The 7,314-nt window shown below is 41.4% G+C and overlaps 1 long non-coding RNA gene across 1 annotated transcript; it reads left to right on the top strand.

Moving 5' to 3' along the window:
- The first annotated feature begins 331 nt into the window (after positions 1-331).
- LOC115294700 lies at positions 332-643 on the top strand. Its single transcript, XR_003910072.1, has 2 exons — positions 332-369; positions 456-643. It is a non-coding gene; the product is annotated as an uncharacterized LOC115294700 (long non-coding RNA).
- Positions 644-7,314: the final 6,671 nt, after the last annotated feature.

The raw sequence follows: 7,314 nt of genomic DNA, 5'->3' as shown, positions 1-7,314 counted from the left end.
CCTACTATCAGCAGTCTGTTAGTGGTTGTAGCCAACCTAGCCAGGTAAGCGCCCACGGCTTTGCTGATTCCTTTCACTACTCTTCCTTGACACCTGATATGGGTTGAATTATGTCCCTCAAAAAGATTATTTGACCCCAGACCCCTACCATCTGCAGACATGACCATCTTTAGAAATTGAGTCTTGGGGCTCCTAGGTGGCTCAGTTGGTTAAGGGTCTGACTCTTGGTTTCTTGGCTCAGGTCATGATGTCACAATTTGTGAGTGAGAGCCCCACACTGGGCTCTGGGCTGCTGGTGCAGAGCTTGCTTGGGATTCGCTCTCTCGAAATAAACTCTAAAAAAAAAAAGAAAGAAGAGTCTTTGCAGAGGTAATCAAGTTAAGATGATGTCATTAAGGGTGGGTCTGATCCAATTTGACTAGGGTCCTCATTAAAAAAAAGAAAATGACACACAGGGAGAATGCCTGAAGACCACAGGGTCAAGACTGGAGTGATGCAGTCCGCAGCCACAAGCCACGGAACACCACAGACTGCCAGCCACCGCCAGAAACTAGGAAGAGGCACAGGCAGGTTCTACCCAAAGCTCCTGGAGAGAACACGACCCTGCTGACACGGACGTCACACGTCTCACCTCCAAAACTGAGACAGAATAAATGTCTGTTATTTTAAGCCCCCCAGTTTGTGGTATTTTATCTCAGCCTTAGGAAAATAATACAACACCCCCCCTTGTCTCTCTCTACCTCCCACTTTCTCAGCACCTACCCAACTTAGACCCATGAGCAGCTAACGAATGTATTTTCTTATTCAAGGGCAGCTCCCTCCCAAAGGTGCCAGAGGTCAAGAAAATGTTTTCTCCACCAGCTATAATGTATTTAGATGATAAAAACAATCGAAGTGCCCCTATTAGAGTTGGGGGTCAAAGCAAACTAGCTGCTGCAGACCCTTTTGCTTCATAATCATTGACAGCTTTCTAGTGCCAAGAGGGGCGAAGACCTGCATGCTATGGGAGCCTACAAAGCTGGTGTGAACTGGCATGTCCTTCCCTCCGCCTCATCCAGGTCTGCTCTCCCACTTCCGCTCTTTGCCCTGATCACACCGGCCTCTTTCAGTTCCTCATTTTCCACACGCATTGACTCTGCTGTGCCAGCTGCCTGGTACTGCTTTCTCCAGACCCCTGCCCCAACCCCTCACTGAGCAGATGCCTAATTACTCTCTGATCTCGGCTCAACTGCTTTGTCCCCTGAGAGGCCTCTCCTGCTGCCCCGGGACTGAGTCACATCCCCCCAGTTAGAGACCTTTATGGCACCCACTGCTTTTCCTTAGTAATGTTTATTAGTTTTTAATTACAATAGAAACTCTTTTAATTGAGCTCCTGGGGGTGGAATTAACTGATGTTTTCAAATCCATCTGTAAAACTATTGACTGATGGCCCAAAGCATGATAGATGCTTGAGGCATCAGCAGCCCAATACCCCCATTCCTTCTACCCCCACCAACTGAGGTGGTTCTTTTTGTTTCCTAACCTGTTTACAGCAGTTGTACTTGATGACCGTAATTATGTAGTTTAATTAAATACCACATGAACTAATCGAATATGAACATAAAAAGAGAGTTGCTATTTCTATGAAAACTAAGTTTAGGGGGCCTGGGTGGCTCAGTCGGTTAAGCATCCAAGTTTGGCTCATGTCATGATCTCACAGTTTGTGGGTTGGAGCCCCACATCAGGCTCTGTGCTGACAGTTCTGAGCCAGGAGCCTGCTTTAGATTCTGTGCCTCCTTCTCTCTCCCTAGCCCTCTCCTGCTTGTGCTCTCTGTTGCTCTCTCTGAGAAAAATAGGTCTCTCTCTCGAGTGTAAATAAACTTGAAAAAAACTAAGTTGAATGCTTTAGGAATGCTTGAAAAAGCTGGGGGAAGATTGCTCTTAGATTAGTAATACGTAAGACAAGTGTAAAGGACCAGATGAAAATAATAATAAAAATTTAAATGAACTCAAATTATTTCACAAGGGTCTTTAAGTTCTCCCTCTACGTTAAAGTATCTGAAACTGAAAATTGTACATGATCTGCATTTGAGTGGGCTTTATACAAGAAGGATGACCCTATCAAATTTGGCAAAGAAACGTTCATTTGTGTATTCTAAGAAATAAAAATAAATATATATATACACACATACATTTACAATGTGCATATACACACATATGTATACACACACATATATAAGTGTATATATGTATATACATACACAGCTGACCCTTCTTGAACAGGATGGTTTTAAACTGGGCGGATCCACTTATAGACAGATTTTTTTCGATATAGTAAAATACTGTAAATGTATTGTCTTCCTTGTGATTTTCTTTTTTTTAATGTTCATTTATTACTGAGAGAGATAAAGTGCAAGCAGGGAAGGGGCAGGGGTGAAGGTGAGAGGATCTGGAGCAGGCTCTGCGATGACAGCAGAGACCCCGAAGAGGAGCTCCAAGTCACCAACCATGAGATCAGGACCTGAGCTGAAGTTGGACACCTAACGGACTGAGCCGCCCAGGTGCCGCCCCTTGTGATTGTTCTTAATAACATTTTCTTTTCTCTAGATTGGTTCATTGTTAAGAATACAGTATGTAATACATATAACATATAAAATATATGTCCATCTATTTTTGTTATCAGTAAGGCTTCCAGTCAACAGTAGGCCATAAATTAGTTAAGTTTTGGGAGAGTCAAAAAGTTACACATGGATTTATGAGGTGTGAGTGCCCCTAGCCCTCTTGCTGTTCAAGAGTTAACTGTAGGGCGCCTGGGTGGCTCAGTCAGTTGAACGTCTGACTTTGGCTCACGGTTTGTAGGTTCAAGTCCCGCATCGAGCTCTGTGCTGACAGCTCAGAGCCTGGAGCCTGCTTCCGATTCTGTGTCTCCCTCTCTCTCTCTGCCCTTCCCCTGCTCATGCTTTGTCTCTGTCTCTCAAGAATAAATAAACATTAAAAATTAAAAAAAAAAAGACGTAACTGTATTTGTACACCCCCCCACACACACACTCTTAGATTTCCCACTTTTACCACATTTTACAATTACCAATCATCTACTAGTCTTGTTCTCACCAGAGCGAAGGCCTCCTATACAGTATGTATTTAGTATTGTGATCATGTGATTAACATTCATCTCCCCTACTTGACGGTGAGTTCCATTACAAGAGGAGGCATGTCTGTGTGATTCAGGCCCAGAGTTCTAGTGCCTAGCACTGCCACATAGTACATGCTCAGTAAGCACCATTCTGAATAAATAAGTAAAAGATAATTTCACTTAATTTTGTGCTGTGCAGACATTAACAGATAATAAAGCATTTAAGCATATTTATGAAAGATACTCAAAGCAGTGAAAAAAAATTATCCCTCAGAATTCCTCAGAGTGATAAGTGTTAACTTTAAATCTGTGGAAGACTGTCCAGAAGGTTGGGGCATATTTGAGGACAGCACTGTCTTTTCTTTCTGATGGGTAAAGTGACCACCGTGTTTTATCTGCACAGGACTCTATGGATGGTTATGAATCTGAACCAGAGAACAAAGGAAACACATTTTACTCTTTTCTCATCTCTTTATGTTGTGAGAGATCTATCCTCCTCCATGATCCAGGCTTAGTGAAAATAACAGATGGGTTTAATCCATAAAAATGAAAAACTTTTCCCATTTCAAGTCCATTTCCTGCTTTTCTAGGTAAAACAAAACTTTCCCTGAGGAAATGATGTAAATGCATTCACATGTTCTTAAAAGACCCCACATAGCACAAAATATTGCTATGAACTACACCATGGTGGGGTTTTTTTCATTTACGTTTAGAAAGTAATATGAATGTGGTAGTAGAAAAAAACTATAGACAAGAGTTAGGCAGTGCTTTCCAATCCCTGCTTCATTATGAGTTCCCTCCCTAAACTTCAATTTCCTGGTCTGTCAAATGCGGTTGGTTAAAATATACCTACCTTACCTAGTTTACAAAATTGTTGTAAAGAATTAATTTTGATAATGTACATGAAAACTTCTGAAATACTATAAAAGGTGATAGAAACGTATACTGTCATTGCTACTCCAAGGTCTCTGAGCCATATTTCCTCAACAGCTTCTGTCCTTGCCCTTCCCTGTGCCTGGCAGGCTTCACACGATTCATTTCCTTTAGTACAGACCTAAGCAGTCTTCTGTTATTGCACTTGACTGTATGATAGAGGCTACTGATTGGAGAAGATAATGATGGTCCTGCTCCAAAAACCTCCTGGGGAAATCCACGGGATACTCAGTCCACATCTCTGCCCAGAGTTTTTTCGAGACAGATTTAGAGAGGGGGCATAAGTCAAGGCCTCTGTTAAAAAGCACAATTTCATTGCCAGTATGAGTTTAAACTTTAACAGCTTTGGTATCCATCTGTAAAATGTCACTTTGGTAGGGGTTCCATCCTAGCAGCTCACACACAGAAAATCACAAATCCACCTCCCTCAATAAAATATAAAAGTCTAGCATGTCTGCATAATATATGTGCACTCAAGCTAGCCTAATTTATTCCACAATTACTTTTATTTTTTAGCATTTTTATTTGGCTCTTATACTACATAATTAATGATGTTTACATGAAAGGTTCTCTAATGTAAACAGCATAAGTGGATTACTGAGCAAGCCTTAAAACAAATAAACATTTTTCTCCTTTTGAAATTTTCTTCACTCTCCTCTGGCACAAGAGCAGAGTGTTTTAAATGTCAAGGGGGATATAGAAATCAGGTTTCTGAGGTCCATTCTCTCCTGGTAAGACAGGCTTATAATTCTGTTTCCTGTAATGGTTGGCCTGGGGGGTTCAACAGTGACCCTGCTGACCCAACACATCCAGACTCAGAAGCCTGTCTTTTCTTTGGGAGGTTGCCACTGTTTTTCTCCATGACCTTAAACATAACACAATATCTGCCCCTTACAGATCATTTCCTGCAGAGTTTGCAGGGCTGGGGATGAGACACTTATGAGATAAATAAACAAGCTCACTATAAAGACCCGAGAAAGGCCAGGGGAGAAAACCTACAGGGTTTCTAAATACTTCCATCACGATTACATCAATATCACCCAACTGTGGCTATTACTGGGACTGTCCCTCCTAGTCAAATTTCAAATCACAATGCTTTTTGAGTGGCAGTATGGAGACAGGTTACTGTAAAATAGAGGTGGCGTGGTAGTCTCTACCTGTCAGGACATATATTATTTTTTAAGGTATTCTCAAGGAAAAGCATTCACATCAGAAGCCTTTCCTTTACTCCTGTTCTCCCAGAGGCAAAGCCAAGGAGCTGGGAGTAAAGATATCTCCCTCCACACCATATACCCAGCCCTTAGGAAGCCTTGGGGAAGACCAGTTCCAGGTCATCTCGGGAAGAAAGGGCGATGTATCCTCTCAAGTACCCTTCAAGTTATCTCTGGAGTTGCAGACCAGACAATACCAGCAGGCTTTCCCCAGAGCAGACTTTAGTCTCAGGAGTGAACACAGAGCTGAAAGAGGCTTGAGATGCAAGAGAACTCGGCCCACATGAGAGATCCTGATACCAGTCCTACCCAGATTCCCAAGGCATCACTTGGAACAGAAGCCCAGACCCAGAGGACAACAGCTAGGTCAGATGCCTCTGACAAGAATGTTTCGAGTGAACGTAACTGTACAAGGCCTATCGCTATACTAAGACCTTTGTATTCTCTAAACGTTCTTACTTGCACACCACATCACTCCTGATGTGTTAAAATGTGTACACATGCCACGTGTAATTATTTTGCTATGAAGAATTTTATAATTTTGCTTTTGAAATTATTTGGCTAAAGTAATTAAAATACTCTGTGATTTCAGGGTGCCTGGCTGGCTCAGTCAGTTAAGTGTCTGACTTTAGCTCAGGGCATGATCTCACAGTTCATGAGTTTGAGCCCCACATCAGGTTTTGTGCTGATGGCACCGAGCCTGGAGCCTGCTTCACATTCTGTCTGTCTCTCTCTCTCAATCTCTCTCTCTCTGCCCCTCCCCCACTCACTCTCTGTCTCTCTCTGTCTCTTAAAAATAAACAAAATTTTTTTTAATAAAATTAAATATATAATGCTGTGATTTCTCAACACTCATCATATATATTCAGAAATTTTCAGTTGGTAAGAGCAACTCACCTACAAACTATTTTCCAATGTAATGAAATTCTTATGGACCACAAATCCTGCAATTAATAAAGCTGACAAAGTATTCTATTTTGTGACCATTTAAAAAATGTTTCATTTTGCTTTGGCAGTTTTCATTTCTAACTTTGGGGACTGTACCTTTTCCCGACCAGATCCAGACTTTTCACAGGCACAGCTCACATGCTGAGCACTGTGTCTAGAGGCAAAGCTTGTCCTCTGGGTGTGTGGCATTCAGTCAAGCACTCCTGAAATGACTGGGCCTAGAGTATAGTGAGTTGCACCCTCAACCAAAACAATCATGCGGAGATACCATACTTGTGCCATTACTTCAACAACCCACGAAATTCTTACAGTCAAATTCAAATTCTGAAGATTTTTGTGAATTTTTGGCTCCTTCCAGACATTTACCCACAACGAATGCTAAGAGACGTCACTGTTGGCTTTTGGTGAAGTCATACTTTTCCTGCAGTGGGTGAAATCAGGTTTCATAAATCCAATTCATTTTGTTTTCCAATAAGAAATGTGATGTGGAAGCTGAATTGGAATTGCATTTCTAGGAAGCTTTTCTGTCACTGCACAAAATGCGAGTTATGCACGTTCCACCAAGCTGTTTATAACTAGACTCAAGATAACTTCTTTAAAAATATTATATCAGCACCTGTACTTTGTAGACTGACCTTTTTTCTTCCTCCAGAAAGGGATTAGGTCTTATCAGAGTGCACCAACTCAAAAATAATCCTAGATAGTCTATTGACAGTCACAAATTGCCCTCTTTTGCTATCAGCAAATGCTGGAGTGATAAAGTAAAATTTTGGAAACTCTCCTTTCTAGATGTGTCCTCCAACAATACCACATCACCAGTGAGGTTTGTTTAGGGGATGCATTCCTGAATTTGGTTTGTTTTGTATCTTTTTAAAATCACTAAATCCATATTGACTGTATAGTGGGAAGCTCTTGGTTACTGTCATCAGACAGGATGAGATGGAATCCCACCTCAACTATTTTCTAGCTCTGAGAATTAGGGCAAGTTACTATTTTTTTTCACGTGCAAAATTGTACCAATAAGGCTTAAGAGGATGATTCTCAAGATTAAACAAGTTAACAAGTATAAAGCTGATGTGAGCAATCAATGTTGGCTTTGGGCATTACTCA

The sequence above is a fragment of the Suricata suricatta genome, chromosome 6, assembly GCF_006229205.1.
Source record: "Suricata suricatta isolate VVHF042 chromosome 6, meerkat_22Aug2017_6uvM2_HiC, whole genome shotgun sequence".
In the NCBI taxonomy this organism is placed as follows: Eukaryota; Metazoa; Chordata; class Mammalia; order Carnivora; family Herpestidae; genus Suricata; species Suricata suricatta.
This window is presented reverse-complemented; position numbering and strand designations above follow the sequence as displayed.